General features: G+C 42.4%; 1 pseudogene; it reads right to left on the reverse strand.

Moving 5' to 3' along the window:
* Nucleotides 1–1,163: 1,163 nt before the first annotated feature.
* On the reverse strand, nucleotides 1,164–10,605 carry LOC135570048 (ATP synthase subunit d, mitochondrial-like; annotated as a pseudogene).
* Nucleotides 10,606–19,078: the final 8,473 nt, after the last annotated feature.

A 19,078-nucleotide genomic window follows, 5' to 3' on the forward strand; every position in this document is an offset into this window, starting at 1 on the left:
GAACACCGGGTCATCCTATAGTCATCAGAACATAAGAGGGGTTTGCCCTGTCCAGAAACAGCATCTAGCCCATACCACCTTGTTAGTCTTGTCTGTGCCAGAAATGGCACCCTATTCCTATTTAGTGGGATACTTCTCATCAGGACCCACAGGGCTCTGGTCAAGAAGCGTAGGGCACTAGAAAGGGATTAGGATGCCATTTTGTACTAGACAGATTTGAAAGGATTGAGAAGGTCATGAATGGGTAGGGTTGTTTCTGAACTAGGCCCGTCACACCTGAGCAGAAGATCAATGCTACCTACCTGTAGACATGAGAAACCCAGAGGACAGAAACAAGACCTCTTCCCATGACTTGTGAGTTGGATTGACACAGACAAGTAATTTAGAGTTTCTCCAAATAAAAGTCACCAGGGGATGAAACCAGTCCAGTTGAAGGAGGGGAGATATGTGTTCTAATGTATATCAACCAGCTACATCCCAAATAGCACCCTATTCCTTTATTTTTTACTATATAGTGCACTACTTTTAACAAGAGCTGTGGGTCAAAAGTAGTGCAATTTTAATAGCAATAGGGTGCCATAGGGCTGTGGTCAAAAGTAGGGCACTGTATCGGGAAGTTTGGGACATGGTTAGTGTCAGTTTGGACATGCAACAGCAGCTTTGTTCTGAAACCCATTGTTAGACATTGTCTATATGGTGAACTGAACAGTTATACTGTAGTTACTGAATCAACACAAAGCACCAGTAGATTCCCTTCCTCCTTCCCAGTGAGATGGTGGGATCTTCTCTGGAGGGAACTGACTTGAACAGAGGAGAGGAATGTCCAACACAAAGCACCAGTAGATTCCCTTCCTCCTTCCCAGGAGATGTTGGGATCTTCTCTGGAGGGAACCGATCTTGGACAGAGGAGAGGATTGTCCAACAGAAACGAGCAGCACGTCTGCAGTAGCCTGAAAAACAACAGTCCTATATTACTGAATCAACACAGAGCATCAGGATATTCCCCCTTACTTCTAAACGTCCTAAGTGATTATGGAAAATCCTTTCACACGAGTTGATGAACGAACATAAAAATGTGCCTCGCAAAATAGTTGTAACTACTATCACCCTTAAGAGTCTTATGTTAAATAAAAACGTTGCACAGAATAATGACACAAATCATATTCAATTTCCATTCATGTTTATTTCCATTCAAAGGACCAGATGACCTTTTCTCAGTCGCTCAATAACAATAAGCAGTTATTTCACTAAACTGTCTGTCGATGAAACAGGACTTGACTTTATACATAGGACATTATTACAACCTTTCATCAGAGGAAAGTATAATATGATCTAGGAAGCGCACGGGGCCAGTTTACAGCTCAGCGATGGGCTTGTGAGGCCAGTACGGGTGCTTCTCCTTGTCCAGCTTGGTCTCAGGGAACGTGTCGTTCAGATCGTCGATGGTCATCTGGTCGAAGGGAATCATGTTCTGGAACTCTCCAGCTGGAAGAGAGGAAGGTGGATCAACAGAAGAGAACTACATGTCTCTATATAGTGGAAGGTGGATCAACAGAGAGAAGAGAACTACATGTCTCTATATAGTGGAAGAGAGGAAGGTGGATCAACAGAGAGAACTACATGTCTCTATATAGTGGAAGAGAGGAAGGTGGATCAACAGAGAGAAGAGAACTACATGTCTCTAAATAGTGGATCAACAGAGAGAACTACATGTCTCTAAATAGTGGAAGACAGGAAGGTGGATCAACAGAGAGAAGTGGATCAACAGAGAGAACTACAATACTCTAAATAGTGGAAGAGAGGAAGGTGGATCAACAGAGAGTGAACTAAAACATGTCTCTAAATAGTGGAAGACAGGAAGGTGGATCAACAGAGAGAACTACATGTCTCTAAATAGTGGAAGAGAGGAAGGTGGATCAACAGAGAGAACTACATGTCTCTAAATAGTGGAAGACAGGAAGGTGGATCAACAGAGAGAACTAGGGCAACACATGTCTCTAAATAGTGGAAGAGAGGAAGGTGGATCAACAGAGAGAACTACATGTCTCTAAATAGTGGAAGACAGGAAGGTGGATCAACAGACTTTGAGAACAGTACATGTCTCTAAATAGTGGAAGAGAGGAAGGTGGATCATTCTGACTAAAATATAAAGAGAGAACTACATGTCTCTAAATAGTGGAAGACAGGAAGGTGGATCAACAGAGAGAACTACAATACCAATCAACAGTTTGCCTAATGACACACCTACTTCCTAACAGGGTTTTTCTTTATTTTTACTATATTCCACATTGTAGAATAACAGTGAAGACATTAAAACTATGAAATAACACATATGGAATCATGAAGTAACCAAAATAGTCATTCACAATTAAAGGAAAATGTATTTTTACAATGTAGAAAACAGTGAAAAAATAACAGAAAACCCTTGAATCAGTAGGTATGTCCAGACTTTTGACTGGTACTGTACATGACTCTAAATAGTGGAGTTTCTCAGGGGTCTACTGCTGACATTAGTGTACTAAAATCCTAAAATATAAAGAGACATTCTAGTGGAAATCAGATGACTGAAAGTTACAGTGTACCAGGGAGAACCAGTGTTACAGTGTGGACAGGATACTACATACCAGATTTGGAGTGGACAGGCATACCAGATGACTGAACAGTGTTACAGTAACCACCATCCTTGACTGAACCATACTGGCCATCACCACAGCAGGCTTTGGAAGCCTCCACGTACCACACAGGGACAGCAGCTTGGGAACTGTGGTTCTGAAACAAAGAAGAAACATAACCAGATGAATAATGGAGGCGGCATCACAGAGCAGTGAGTACCAGATGACTAATGAGGTGTTGCAGTACCACACAGGGACAGGATCTACATGAAATGGAACTGAACCAGTGTTCATCACCTCTTCCTCAAAAGTTGTTGTAAAAAAGGGACAGGAACAATACAACATAATGAGCTAGAACAGTGTTAATATTAATACAGGAATGAGGTGGAGCACAGTGAAGAGTCATTCTGAATCACTACCAGTGTTACAGAGCAGTGGACAGGATAGTCATACCAGATGACTGAAATCACTACAGACAGGATACTACATACCAGATGACTGAACCAGTGTTACAGTACCACACTGAATCACTACCAGATGACGGAAGCAGTGAAGAGTCATTCTGAATCAGTACTACAGACGGAGCAGATGACTGAACCAGTGTTACATTCTGACAATCACTACATACTAGATGAGCAGTGACAGTACCACACAGTGGACAGGATCATTACATACCAGATGATCACTACAGACAGGAGCAGTGACGAGTGTTACAGTACCACACAGTGGACAATCTACATACCAGATGAGCAGTGAAGAGTCATTCTACCAGAATGAACCAGTGTTACAGCAGAGCAGTGAAGATGTCATTCTGAATCACTACAGCAGAGCAGTGAAGAGTCATTCTGATGATCACTACAGCAGAGCAGTGAAGAGTCATTCTGAATCACTACAGCAGAGCAGTGAAAGAGTCAGTTCTGACAATCACATACAGATGAGCAGTGAAGAGTCATTCTGAATGACTGAACAGTGTTACAGAGCAGTGAAGAGTCATTGAACTGAATCACTACAGCAGACTGCAGTTACAGTAACACAGTGGACAATTCTGCACCAGATGACTGAACCAGTTTAACACACAGGACAGGATACTACTACTCACTGCCTCAGATGGCCTCCTGTGTGACTTGATGGCAGGCATACCAGTGGCTGTTACAGTCACTTGGGCATACCAGATGGATGGTCAGTGGACTGAGAACTACCAGAGGAGGAGTAGGAGAGGGGTGAGGTTACAGGGAGACAGGAGTAAGACTGAGGAGTACCACACAGGGACAGGATACTACATACCAGATGAGGAAGACAGTGGACAGGATACCAGATGACTGAAGAGTGTTACAGTGACAGTGGACAGGATAAGACATACCAGATGACTGAACCAGTGTTACAGGGGTGATATGAAGATGACTGGGGTGAGATGGAGACAGGGGATGAGATGAGGACAGTGGGGATACTACATACCAGATGATGAACCAGTGTTACAGACAGACAGGTACCAGAGATGAGGACAAGAAATAGGAACAGAACATACCAGATGACTGAACCTGTTACAGCACTTGGACAGGACAAAGATGACTGGAACCAGTGTTACAGTACCACACAGTGGACAGGATACTACATACCAGATGACTGAAAGTGAGTGTGGACAGGATACTACATACAGATGACTGAACCCAGTACCACACAGTGGACAGGATACTAATACCAGATGACTGAACCAGTGTTACACCACCAGTGGACAGGATACTACATACCAGATGACTGAACAGTGTTACAGTACCACACAGTGGACAGGATACTACATACCAGATGACTGAACAGTGTTACACCCACCACCACCACCACAGTACCACCATCAGGATACTACCACAGATGACTGAACCCACCACACACAGGATACTACATACCAGATGACTGAACCAGTGTTACAGTACCACACCAGTGGACAGGATACTACAGTGACACCATCTGAACAGTGTTACCACCACCACCACCACCAGATGACTGAACCATACAGTACCACAGTGGACAGGATACTACCACCAGATGACTGAACCACCACCACACAGTGGACAGGATACCACCATCAGACAGAGTGTTACAGTACCACACAGTGGACAGGAAAATACCAGATGACTGAACCAGTGTTACAGACTGGACAGGATACTACATACCAGATGACTGGTCCTGTTAAAACACAGTGACAGAATCTAAGATGACTGAATTAGTGTTACAGTACCACACAGTTGACAATAATAAACAGATGTGACTCAGTGGCTGTACAACAGTGAGGCAACAGATGACTCATCAGTGTTACAGTACCACACAGTGGACAGGATACTACATACCAGATGACTGAACCAGTGTTACAGTACCACACAGTGGACAGGATACTACATACCAGATGACTGAACCAGTGTTACAGTACCACACAGTGGACAGGATACTACATACCAGATGACTGAACCAGTGTTACAGTACCACACAGTGGACAGGATACTACATACCAGATGACTGAACCAGTGTTACAGTACCACACAGTGGACAGGATACTACATACCAGATGACTGAACCAGTGTTACAGTACAGTGGACAGGATACACATACAGTGGAACAGTGTTACAGTATACAGTGGACAGATACCATACCAGATGACTGAACCAGTGTTACAGTACCACACAGTGGACAGGATACTACATACCAGATGACTGAACCAGTGTTACAGTACCACACAGTGGACAGGATACTACATACCAGATGACTGAACCAGTGTTACAGTACCACACAGTGGACAGGATACTACATACCAGATGACTGAACCAGTGTTACAGTACCACACAGTGGACAGGATACTACATACCAGATGACTGAACCAGTGTTACAGTACCACACAGTGGACAGGATACTACATACCAGATGACTGAACCAGTGTTACAGTACCACACAGTGGACAGGATACTACATACCAGATGACTGAACCAGTGTTACAGTACCACACAGTGACAGGATACTACATACCAGATGACTGAACCAGTGTTACAGTACCACACAGTGGACAGGATACTACATACCAGATGACTGAACCAGTGTTACAGTACCACACAGTGGACAGGATACTACATACCAGATGACTGAACCAGTGTTACAGTACCACACAGTGGACAGGATACTACATACCAGATGACTGAACCAGTGTTACAGTACAGTACCACACAGTGGACAGGATACTACATACCAGATGACTGAACCAGTGTTACAGTACCACACAGTGGACAGGATACTACATACCAGATGACTGAACCAGTGTTACAGTACCACACAGTGGACAGGATACTACATACCAGATGACTGAACCAGTGTTACAGTACCACACAGTGGACAGGATACTACATACCAGATGACTGAACCAGTGTTACAGTACCACACAGTGGACAGGATACTACATACCAGATGACTGAACCAGTGTTACAGTACCACACAGTGGACAGGATACTACATACCAGATGACTGAACCAGTGTTACAGTACCACACAGTGTTACAGTACATGGGACAGGATACTACATACCAGATGACTGAACCAGTGTTACAGTACCACACAGTGGACAGGATACTACATACCAGATGACTGAACCAGTGTTACAGTACCACACAGTGGACAGGATACTACATACCAGATGATGACTGAACCAGTACATACCAGATGACTGAACCAGTACCACACAGTGGACAGGATACTATACCAGATGACTGAACCAGTGTTACAGTACCACACAGTGGACAGGATACTACATACCAGATGACTGAACCAGTGTTACAGTACCACACAGTGGACAGGATACTACATACCAGATGACTGAACCAGTGTTACAGTACCACACAGTGGACAGGATACTACATACCAGATGACTGAACCAGTGTTACAGTACCACACAGTGGACAGGATACTACATACCAGATGACTGAACCAGTGTTACAGTACCACACAGTGGACAGGATACTACATACCAGATGACTGAACCAGTGTTACAGTACCACACAGTGGACAGGATACTACATACCAGATGACTGAACCAGTGTTACAGTACCACACAGTGGACAGGATACTACATACCAGATGACTGAACCAGTGTTACAGTACCACACAGTGGACAGGATACTACATACCAGATGACTGAACCAGTGTTACAGTACCACACAGTGGACAGGATACTACATACCAGATGACTGAACCAGTGTTACAGTACCACACAGTGGACAGGATACTACATACCAGATGACTGAACCAGTGTTACAGTACCACACAGTGGACAGGATACTACATACCAGATGACTGAACCAGTGTTACAGTACCACACAGTGGACAGTGTTACAGATACTACATACCAGATGACTGAACCAGTGTTACAGTACCACACAGTGGACAGGATACTACATACCAGATGACTGAACCAGTGTTACAGTACCACACAGTGGACAGGATACTACATACCAGATGACTGAACCAGTGTTACAGTACCACACAGTGGACAGGATACTACATACCAGATGACTGAACCAGTGTTACAGTACCACACAGTGGACAGGATACTACATACCAGATGACTGAACCAGTGTTACAGTACCACACAGTGGACAGGATACTACATACCAGATGACTGAACCAGTGTTACAGTACCACACAGTGGACAGGATACTACATACCAGATGACTGAACCAGTGTTACAGTACACACAGTGGACAGGATACTACATACCAGATGACTGAACCAGTGTTACAGTACCAGTACACAGTGGACAGGATACTACATACCAGATGACTGAACCAGTGTTACAGTACCACACAGTGGACAGGATACTACATACCAGATGACTGAACCAGTGTTACAGTACCACACAGTGGACAGGATACTACATACCAGATGACTGAACCAGTGTTACAGTACACACAGTGGACAGGATACTACATACCAGATGACTGAACCAGTGTTACAGTACCACACAGTGGACAGGATACTACATACCAGATGACTGAACCAGTGTTACAGTACCACACAGTGGACAGGATACTACATACCAGATGACTGAACCAGTGTTACAGTTGGACAGGTACATACCAGATGACTGAACAGTGACAGTGGAGGATACTACATACCAGATGACTGAACCAGTGTTACAGTACCACACAGTGGACAGGATACTACATACCAGATGACTGAACCAGTGTTACAGTACCACACAGTGGACAGGATACTACATACCAGATGACTGAACCAGTGTTACAGTACCACACAGTGGACAGGATACTACATACCAGATGACTGAACCAGTGTTACAGTACCACACAGTGGACAGGATACTACATACCAGATGACTGAACCAGTGTTACAGTACCACACAGTGGACAGGATACTACATACCAGATGACTGAACCAGTGTTACAGTACCACACAGTGGACAGGATACTACATACCAGATGACTGAACCAGTGTTACAGTACCACACAGTGGACAGGATACTACATACCAGATGACTGAACCAGTGTTACAGTACCACACAGTGGACAGGATACTACATACCAGATGACTGAACCAGTGTTACAGTACCACACAGTGGACAGGATACTACATACCAGATGACTGAACCAGTGTTACAGTACCACACAGTGGACAGGATACTACATACCAGATGATGAACAGTGTTACAGAACACAGTGGACAGGATACTACATACCAGATAGTGTTACAGTACCACACAGTGGACAGGATACTACACACCAGACTAATATGCTGAACATAAATATAATCGCAACATGCTGGTCCTATGTTTCATGAGCTGAAATAAAAGATCACCTAACATTTTCTATAGGCAAAATGTTTTCTGACATTCCTGTTACTGATCAATTCTTCTTGGCCAAGATATTTAATCCACCTGACAGGTGTGGCATATCAAAAAGCTGATTGAACAGCATGATGATTACACAGTTGCACCTTGTACTGGGGACAATAAAAGGCCACTCTAAAATGTGCAGTTGTCACACAATGCCACAGATGTCTCTAGTTTTGAGGGAGCTGCAATTGACATGCTGGCTGCAGGAATGTCCACCATTGTTGCCAGATAATTAAATTGTCATTTCTATACCATAGAGCCTACAGCATTTTTTTTGGGGCAGTACATCCAACCGGCCTCACAAACACAGACCATGTGTAACCACGGCAGCCCAGGACGTCCACATCAGGCTTCTTCCCCTGCGGGAATGTCTGAGACCTGCCAACCAGACAGCTGATGAAACCAAGCAGCATTTCTGTCTAGAATAAAGCTGGGTCTTGCCCCCCAGTGGGAATGCCTATGCCCTCAGGCCCACCCATGGCTGCGCCCCTGGCCAGTCATGTGAAATCCATAGATTAGGGGCTAATTCATTCATTTTAATTGACTGACTTCCTTATATGAACTGTAAATTCATTAACATTTTGCATGGAACGTTTAGATTTTTGTTCAGTGTAGTTAAGTGTGTAACATTATTGTTCCCCAGGTAGAGCTCATATGAAACTCATCACAGGCCTTAGGATCTCACCTTGGATTCAAACTCAGCCACCATGCCGGCTCTGGCCACGTTGGTCTTATAGAAGCTCCAGTCGATGGTAACAGGCTTCTCTGGCAGAGAGGACAGCCTGTAGACAGAGCCATCAACAACAGCTCATTGATGTCACTTATAAAACAATCATTGTGGGAAAGAGATTGTGAGATTTCCATTTACAGTAGCATGCATGTACGAGACACACTCAATTTGCAGCAACCTGTGTGTCTTGGTTGACAATACTTTGTAATTCAACTCCAACTACACGCGCTTCACATAGGCATATAAAACACTAGATGGAAGAACCCTAAAAATGTTTTACTCATTTTTCCATTGACATCAATGCAAGTGAAAGTTTTACCTCTATTGGCTGGCTCTGAAGTGCTAGTCATGAACTAGGCCAAAATGTTAACTCTGGGTAGGCTACGTACTTGGCACCGATGGCGTCTGAGCGCGTCTTGAGGTTGTTAAACATGGCCCTCTGGTTGGGGGAACCTCTCAGCAAAGGCCAACCAGTCAATGGCTTTCAATGCTGCACGTTTCCCAGCCATCTTTCTGTCTGTGTCTGGCAAAGACTGGAAAAGGGGTAAATTAAAGTCCTTCAATAGAGCTGTTAAAACCCACAAGAGATACAGATCATAACATGAAAGAAGAAAACCGTTAGACACTTGAGGGGATGGATTGTACATTTATGTCCTACTGCACGCCAATGCATGACATGTCATGACCACACCGATCAGGCAGGTTGCGGTCACACACAGGTGACAATTTGAAGTGCACTGAGATTAGAAACTAGCTAGCCTGACTCTTCAACAACACGGTCATGTAGTGGCTACTGTTAGAGATGTAGCTATTATCTAACTGATCTGGCTAACTGATCTGAGTCCTAACCAACACAAGTTCTGACAGCGCCAAACTCATGTTTGCTGACAGATGGCAAGCTGGTTAACGTTTTAGCTAAATTAGCTCTCAAGCTACTAAACTAAGCTAACTAACAAAGTCGTTAGCTTTGCCTAGCTACTACAATCCAACAATGTAGCTAAGTGGATATTTTATACTTAACCATATCATCTTATATAGTTATATTTTAGACATACAAAATCATATTTTTACGTTCAAAGAGCAAGAGTCCGCTGAAGGTCTAGCAGTTAGCTAGTTAGTTGCTGAGCCAACACTACAAGGTCAGAGCCCAGCTGCGGTGGATATCAACCAATCGTCCACCAAACAGAGTTCAAGTTGTTTTTAAATATCAAACTTTATCATCTGTCCCCATAGAATATACGTTGCAAACATTAAAATATCGACGTTTAGATGCCATTTGAAGATAGATCATACCGTACAGTGGACAAGTTGTTCCAAATGTGAAGATGGTTCACCGGACACGGAAGTGACAGAAATAATCTCGACGAGAAACTACACCGTGGATTTGGGTTGCTGCCGCCTGCTGGCGTATTGCACTCATTACATAGCAGATTGATCAGAACATATACATATATATATGACTATGATATATATATATGACTAACAAATACAACTCTAGCTCTGTCAGAAAGTGGTGACAGGTACTAACTTAGAGATGGAAACACTTTTTCAAAAATGATCTTTAAAAATATATATATAAATAAATAAATATATATATATATATTTATATATATTTTTAAAGATCATTTTTGAAATAGTGTTTCCATCTCTAAGATTGTACCTGTCACCACTTTCTGACAGAAGTATGACAGTTAGCCATGTGGGAAGAGGCAGAGTTGTATTTGCTTAGTCAAGAATTACCCTATTGGCCTGCTGCGTAGGGAGTTTGCTTTCCAAGCCAGCGACCCAGGTTCGTGTTTCATGTAGGCTACCCTGGCGTGATGTTTTGAGAACCGCACAAATCTCTCTCCGACAAGGTCACTTTTAACACTAATTATCATAACGAATTTATTAGAGGAAATTGAGTTGAATATATTGCTAAAACTCACCTTATCCAAGAGAGAATTAAACGGCTATCAAAACATCGCGCCAAGTTAAGCCTACACCAAACACACAATTAATAAAACAAATGTTGTAAAATTCCCAATGTGAAAAAGGAATGGCCATTGGAACCATTTTTATGGGTATTATGACGCGTCCACTGTGCCAGATGGATTTATGACGTGAAATCGTCAGCCCTGTTATGGTCAAACCAGTTTCTTTATTTATTATGACGCGTCCACTGTGCCAGATGGATTTATGGCTGATTTAACATGAAATCGTCAACCCTGTTACGGTCAACCATGTTACTTTATTTGGCACATAATAGGCACTATGGATTTTTATTATTATTTATTTAACCTCTTGAGATGGGAAAACATGCTTATTAAGTTGAACATGTACTCTTCATGATAGAATGTAAAAAATAAGGTGAAATCAAACAGTTTTTCCCCCACCCAGTTTCACTAACCAAAAGGGACTTAATGTGGTGGAACAAGCCATGTGGTTTGCTAATATCATGAAAGTGAAGGTGCGTTTGTACTACACAGTTACAAAATGGCGCACATTTCTTGGCAACATTAGAAGTCAGATAAATGTGTTGATTTGAAGGAAATGAGTCATTTTAATGTTAAAAAAGAAACAACCTGTCCCTCATTTTAAAGGTCAACCCTGTTACCTGATGTGAACTACAGATTATTATCCATTATGTTAACCAGCAGGGCTGACAACTTTTGAAAAAAGATTGAAGTGAGATTTGCTATGTGAATTTCATTGCCCCCTGGCACAATCCCTAGATGGGGGACAGGGGGGTCCTCCCCCAGGATGATTTTACTGTTTTAAAGATAATTTCCTCCAATTCTGCGTGTGTATTTTGACATGGTTTAGGCTTGTGACCAGGATGGAACATTTGGTGTATTCAGGATGCTTGGAAAATTAAATTAACTCAAAATTCGACAACTTTGTTAGTTTGAGATTTATTTTGGGGGGGTTGAAATTTAAAGTATGCTAATATTTTTTTGTTCTTATTTTTGTTGTTGGTTTTCCACTTTATTCAGACAGTAATGAAATAAGAGGGAGACAGGCAAATGCTAGAAACAGTGGGAAGGCTGGAAGCAGGGATTGATCTCTGTTCTCAGGTGGAAAGTTGTATGGGACAAGTGCCGGGACACCAAGGCTGCACAGGAAGTTGTATGGGACAAGTGCCGGGGACACCAAGGCTGCACAGGAAGTTGTATGGGACAAGTGCCGGGACACCAAGGCTGCACAGGAAGTTGTATGGGACAAGTGCCGGGACACCAAGGCTGCACAGGAAGTTGTATGGGACAAGTGCCGGGGACACCAAGGCTGCACAGGAAGTTGTATGGGACAAGTGCCGGGACACCAAGGCTGCACAGGAAGTTGTATGGGACAAGTGCCGGGGACACCAAGGCTGCACAGGAAGTTGTCATATTAATGGTTGATGGCAGTGGGTAACCAAATCATAGATTGCGGTCTGCTTGTCCATAGACTGTTTTCAAGGTAAAGACACAAACATTTTGTATTTTGTTATGTGGGTGAACTATATGCTTAAAATAGGGCTGAAGAAAGTCATGCTTGCTCTCTAAACGTCACAATAAGCACAGTGGCTTGACTGCATTTATTAGACAAACAATGAATGACAGTGACAGATATACGAAGATGACAATCATCATTCTGTTGTCCTTTGCTCCAATGGGTTGAATAAAGTCTAGTAAAATATCTATCTAGATAAGTGATAACCCTGTCTAAATCTGATTATTACAACACTTACCTTTCACGAGGGTGGAGACATGGGTCAGATCTTCATCATTCACTGATACAGTAAATGGTTTGGTTCAGAAAGAAACAGTCAAACTCTCTCTCCCTGGAGTGGAGATAAACTGGGGATGAACCTAGACATCTCTCTCTCCCTGGAGTGGAGATAACAGGGGCTGAACCTGGACATCTCTCTCTCTCTCCCTGGAGTGGAGATAACAAGGGCTGAACCTGGACATCTCTCTCTCTCCGGAGTGGAGATAACAGAGCTGAACCTGACATATCTCTCTCTCCGGAGTGGAGATAACAGGGGCTGAACCTGGACATCTCTCTCTCTCTGGAGTGGAGATAACTGGGGATGAACCTAGACATCTCTCTCTCCCTGGAGTGGAGATAACAGGGGCTGAACCTGGACATCTCTCTCTCTCTCCGGAGTGGAGATAACAGGGGCTGAACCTGGACATCTCTCTCTCTCTCCGGAGTGGAGATAACAGGGGCTGAACCTGGACATCTCTCTCTCTCTGGAGTGGAGATAACAGGGGCTGAACCTGGACATCTCTCTCTCTCTCCGGAGTGGAGATAACAGGGGCTGAACCTGACATCTCTCTCTCTCTCTCTGGAGTGGAGATAACAGGGGCTGAACCTGGGAGGGAGATAACAGGGGCTGAACCTGGACATCTCTCTCTCTCTGGAGTGGAGATAACTGTGGCTGAACCTGGACATCTCTCTCTCTGGAGTGGAGATAACAGGGGCTGAACCTGGACATCTCTCTCTCTGGAGTGGAGATAACAGGGCTGAACCTGGACATCTCTCTCTCTGGAGTGGAGATAACTGTGGCTGCTGAACCTGAGATAACTGTGGCATGGACATCTCTCTCTCTCTGGAGTGGAGATAACAGGGGCTGAACCTGGACATCTCTCTCTCCCTGGAGTGGAGATAACTGTGGCTGAACCTGGACATCTCTCTCTCTCCCCTGGAGTGGAGATAACTGGGGCTGAACATGGACATGAACCTCATCTCTCTCTCTGGAGTGGAGATAACTGTGGCTGAACCTGACATCTCTCTCTCTGGAGTGGAGATAACTGTGGCTGAACCTGACATCTCTCTCTCTCTGGAGTGGAGATAACTGTGGCTGAACCTGGACATCTCTCTCTGGAGTGGAGATAACAGGGGCTGAACCTGGACATCTCTCTCTCTCTCTGGAGTGGAGATAACAGGGGCTGAACCTGACATCTCTCTCTCTGGAGTGGAGATAACAGGGGCTGAACCTGGACATCTCTCTCTCTGGAGTGGAGATAACAGGGGCTGAACCTGGACATCTCTCTCTCTCTGGAGTGGAGATAACAGGGGCTGAACCTGACATCTCTCTGGAGGAGTGTGGGAGATAACAGGGGCTGAACCTGGACATCTCTGGAGTGGAGATAACTGGGGCTGAACCTGGACATCTCTCTCTGGAGTGGAGATAACTGGGGCTGAACCTGGACATCTCTCTCTCTCTGGAGTGGAGATAACAGGGGCTGAACCTGACATCTCTCTGACATCTCCCTGGAGTGGAGATAACTGTGGCTGAACCTGGACATCTCTCTCTCTCTGGAGTGGAGATAACTGGGGCTGAACCTGAGATAACATCTCTCTCTCTCTGGAGTGGAGATAACAGGGGCTGAACCTGACATCTCTCTCTCTCTCTGGAGTGGAGATAACTGTGGCTGAACCTGGACATCTCTCTCTCTGGAGTGGAGATAACTGTGGAACCTGACATCTCTCTCTCTCTGGAGTGGAGATAACATGAACCTGACATCTCTCTCTCTGGCGTGGAGATAACAGGGCTGAACCTGGACATCTCTCTCTCTGGAGTGGAGATAACAGGGGCTGAACCTGGACATCTCTCTCTCTCTGGAGTGGAGATAACTGGGGCTGAACCTAGACATCTCTCTGGAGAGGAGATAACAGGGGAACCTGGACATCTCTCTCTGGAGTGGAGACAGGGCTGAACTCTCATCTCTCTCTGGAGTGGAGATAACAGGGGCTGAACCTGGACATCTCTCTCTCTGGAGTGGAGATAACTGGGGATGAACCTGGAGATAACAGACATCTCTCTCTCTGGAGAGGAGATAACAGGGCTGAACCTAGACATCTCTCATCTCTCTCTCTCTGGAGATAACAGGGGCTGAACCTGACATCTCTCTCTCTGGAGTGGAGATAACAGGGGAACCTGAACTCTGGAGAGATAACAGGGCTGAACCTGGACATCTCCTCTCTCTCTCTGGAGTGGAGATAACTGGGGCTGAACCTGACATCTCTCTCTGGAGTGGAGATAACAGGGGCTGAACCTGGACATCTCTCTCTCTCTCTCTCTGGAGTGGAGATAACAGGGGCTGAACCTGGACATCTCTCTCTCTCTCTCTGGAGTGGAGATAACAGGGGCTGAACCTGACATCTCTCTCTCTGGAGTGGAGATAACAGGGGCTGAACCTGGACATCTCTCTCTCTCTGGAGAGGAGATAACAGGGCTGAACCTAGACATCTAACTGTCTCTCATCTCTCTCTGGAGTGGAGATAACAGGGGCTGAACTCTGGAGTGGAGATAACAGGGGCTGAACCTGGACATCTCTCTCTCTGGAGTGGAGATAACTGGGGCTGAACCTGGACATCTCTCTCTCTCTGGAGTGGAGATAACAGGGGCTGAACCTAGACATCTCTCTCTGGAGTGGAGATAACAGGGGCTGAACCTGGACATCTCTCTCTCTGGAGTGGAGATAACTGGGCTGAACCTGGACAACTTTCTGCTTTACTATAAGTTTGTCCTTTGTTTGACAGGAGATTGTGAACCAGAAACTCCTGGAGGGAGAAACAATCAAAGATGCCAAGTTTCTGGAGTGGATTCCTCCAGTCCCATGGACATTATCTCTCTGGAGTGGAGATAACTGGACAGAATAGTGAATATTATAGAGGAGATAATGGGAATATTATAATGACAGAATAGTGGACATATTATAATGACAGAATAGAACCTGGACATTATAATCTCTGGAATAGGAGATAATATAATGACAGAATAGTGAGATAGAATGACAGAATAGTGGATATTATAATGACAGAATAGTGGAGATTATAATGACAGAATAGTGGATATTATAATCTCTCTCTCTCCCTGTAGTGGATATTATAATATCTCTGGAGTGAGATAAATGAACCTGGACAGGAGTGGATATTAGGGGCTGAATGACAGAATAGTGAGATATTATGAACCTGACAGAATAGTGTCATATTATGTTGTAAGAATAGTGGGAAAACAATCAAAATGACAGAATAGTGGTTATATTATACCTGACAGAATAGTGGATATTATGTTGTCAGAATAGTGAATATTATAATGACAGAATAGTGGATATTATAATGACAGAATAGTGGATATTATAATGACAGAATAGTGGATAATATAATGACAGAATAGTGGATAGAATGACAGAATAGTGGATATTATAATGACAGAATAGTGGATATTATAATGACAGAATAGTGGATATTATAATGTAGTGGATATTATAATATACAGAATAGTGGATATTATAATGACAGAATAGTGGATATTATAATGACAGAATAGTGGATATTATGTTGTCAGAATAGTGGATAATTTAATGACAGAATAGTGGATATTATAATGACAGAATAGTGGATATTATGTTGTCAGAATAGTGGATATTATAATGACAGAATAGTGGATATTATAATGTCAGAATAGTGGATATTATAATGTAGTGGATATTATAATGACAGAATAGTGGATATTATAATGACAGAATAGTGGATATTATAATGTCAGAATAGTGGATATTATAATGTCAGAATAGTGGATATTATAATGACAGAATAGTGGATATTATAATGACAGAATAGTGGATATTATAATGAATAGTGATATTATAATGTAATGGATATTATAATGTAGTGGATATTATAAGAATAGCGGATATTATAATGACAGAATAGTGGATATTATAATGACAGAATAGTGGATATTATAATGACAGAATAGTGGATATTATAATGACAGAATAGTGGATATTATAATGTCAGAATAGTGGATATTATAATGTAGTGGATATTATAATGACAGAATAGTGGATATTATAATGTCAGAATAGTGGATATTATAATGACAGAATAGTGGATATTATAATGTAGTGGATATTATAATGACAGAATAGTGGATATTATAATGACAGAATAGTGGATATTATAATGACAGAATAGTGGATATTATAATGACAGAATAGTGGATATTATAATGACAGAATTGTGGATATAATAATATTATAATGACAGAATAGTGGATATTATAATGAATAGTGGATATTATAATGACAGAATAGTGTGGATATTATAATGACAGAATTGTGGATATAATAATGTAGTGGATATTATAATGACAGAATAGTGGATATTATAATGACAGAATAGTGGATATTATAATGACAGAATAGTGGATATTATAATGACAGAATAGTGGATAGTATAATGACAGAATAGTGCATATTATAATGACAGAATAGTGGATATTATAATGACAGAATAGTGGATAGTATAATGACAGAATAGTGCATATTATAATGACAGAATAGTGCATATTATAATGACAGAATAGTGGATAGTATAATGACAGAATAGTGCATATTATAATGACAGAATAGTGGATATTATAATGACAGAATAGTGGATATTATAATTTTTAGTTTAGTTTAGTTTATTTTATTTTTACAGGGACAGTACACATTAATCAATGTTTCAGTAAAAGTGCCGGTTTTAGCCAGCCGGCTAATTTTCAACCGCAGTCCCTGGGCAGGTTATTAAAAACAATTACAATATAGACAATAGCACCATAGAACAAGCAAGACATAGCAACATAGGACAAGCAAGACATAGCATACAGACAGAGCAACACAGAACAGAAAGCAGCAAGACAAAATTCATAAAAGCAACAAAGTGTTTCCACACCTCACAAGCTACAGACAACAGACAACATGGAAAGCGGCAACACACAGCTAGGGACCATGTTCACAAATCTGATTGACCTTTAGCCATGTCTTCAAGCATTTTGTGAAAGTGTGATATGTGGTGCAGTTATGTGTGTCTGATGGCAGTGTATTCCAGACATGGGAAGCTCTCACAGAGAATGCAGATTTACTAAAGGTGCTTTTCCTTAGGGGAACTATACAGTCACCTCTCATGGCAGACCTTGTGGATCTGCTGCCATATGTCTGGGTTTTCTGTTTAACAAAAATATTGAGTGGAGGGGGAGCCAGGCCATTAAGGATCTTGAATACAAGACATGCGTCGGTGTATTGCACAAGATTTTCCCAACTCAAGAGCTCATGTTTTCTAAGGATGTGACAATGATGATGGCTATTGGGCTTCCTATCAAGCACTTTGAGAGCCTGTTTGTAGACAGACTGAATAGGTTTTAATGTTGTACAGCAAGCTTGGGCCCAACTAGTCAAGCAGTATGTTAAGTGGGGGAGTATCATAGATTTGAAGTACAGTTTTGCTACCTCTGTAGTCAAACAATTTCGTATAAATCGGAAATTAGCTAGATTGAATTTAGTTATTTGAATTACCTTTTTCACATGCTTTTTAAAAGAGAGGTTGGAATCAAGTATGATGCCAAGGTACTTAAAATCGGATACCACCTGGAGCTTCTCCCCTGACACATAGACATCTGGCTCAGTAGCATCTGTTGCCCTCTTTGTGAAGAACATGCAAACAGTTTTTTTCACATTGAGATGCAAACACGAGTCACTGAGCCACTTTATAATGACAGAATAGTGGATATTATAATGACAGAATAGTGGATTTTATAATGACAGAATAGTGCATATTATAATGACAGAATAGTGGATATTATAATGTAGTGGATATTATAATGACAGAATAGTGCATATTATAATGACAGAATAGTGGATATTATAATGTAGTGGATATTATAATGACAGAAAAGTGGATGTTATAATGACAGAATAGTGCATATTATAATGACAGAATAGTGCATATTATAATGTGAATACTGAATACACAGTATCACTTCCTGAAGCTGCTTGCTGCAACGTAACAAGGGTGTGTATTTACACAGGAGACGTCATTGTAGACAACCAGTAAAAGGAAA

This window comes from Oncorhynchus nerka, unplaced genomic scaffold (assembly GCF_034236695.1).
Source record: "Oncorhynchus nerka isolate Pitt River unplaced genomic scaffold, Oner_Uvic_2.0 unplaced_scaffold_1143, whole genome shotgun sequence".
In the NCBI taxonomy this organism is placed as follows: Eukaryota; Metazoa; Chordata; class Actinopteri; order Salmoniformes; family Salmonidae; genus Oncorhynchus; species Oncorhynchus nerka.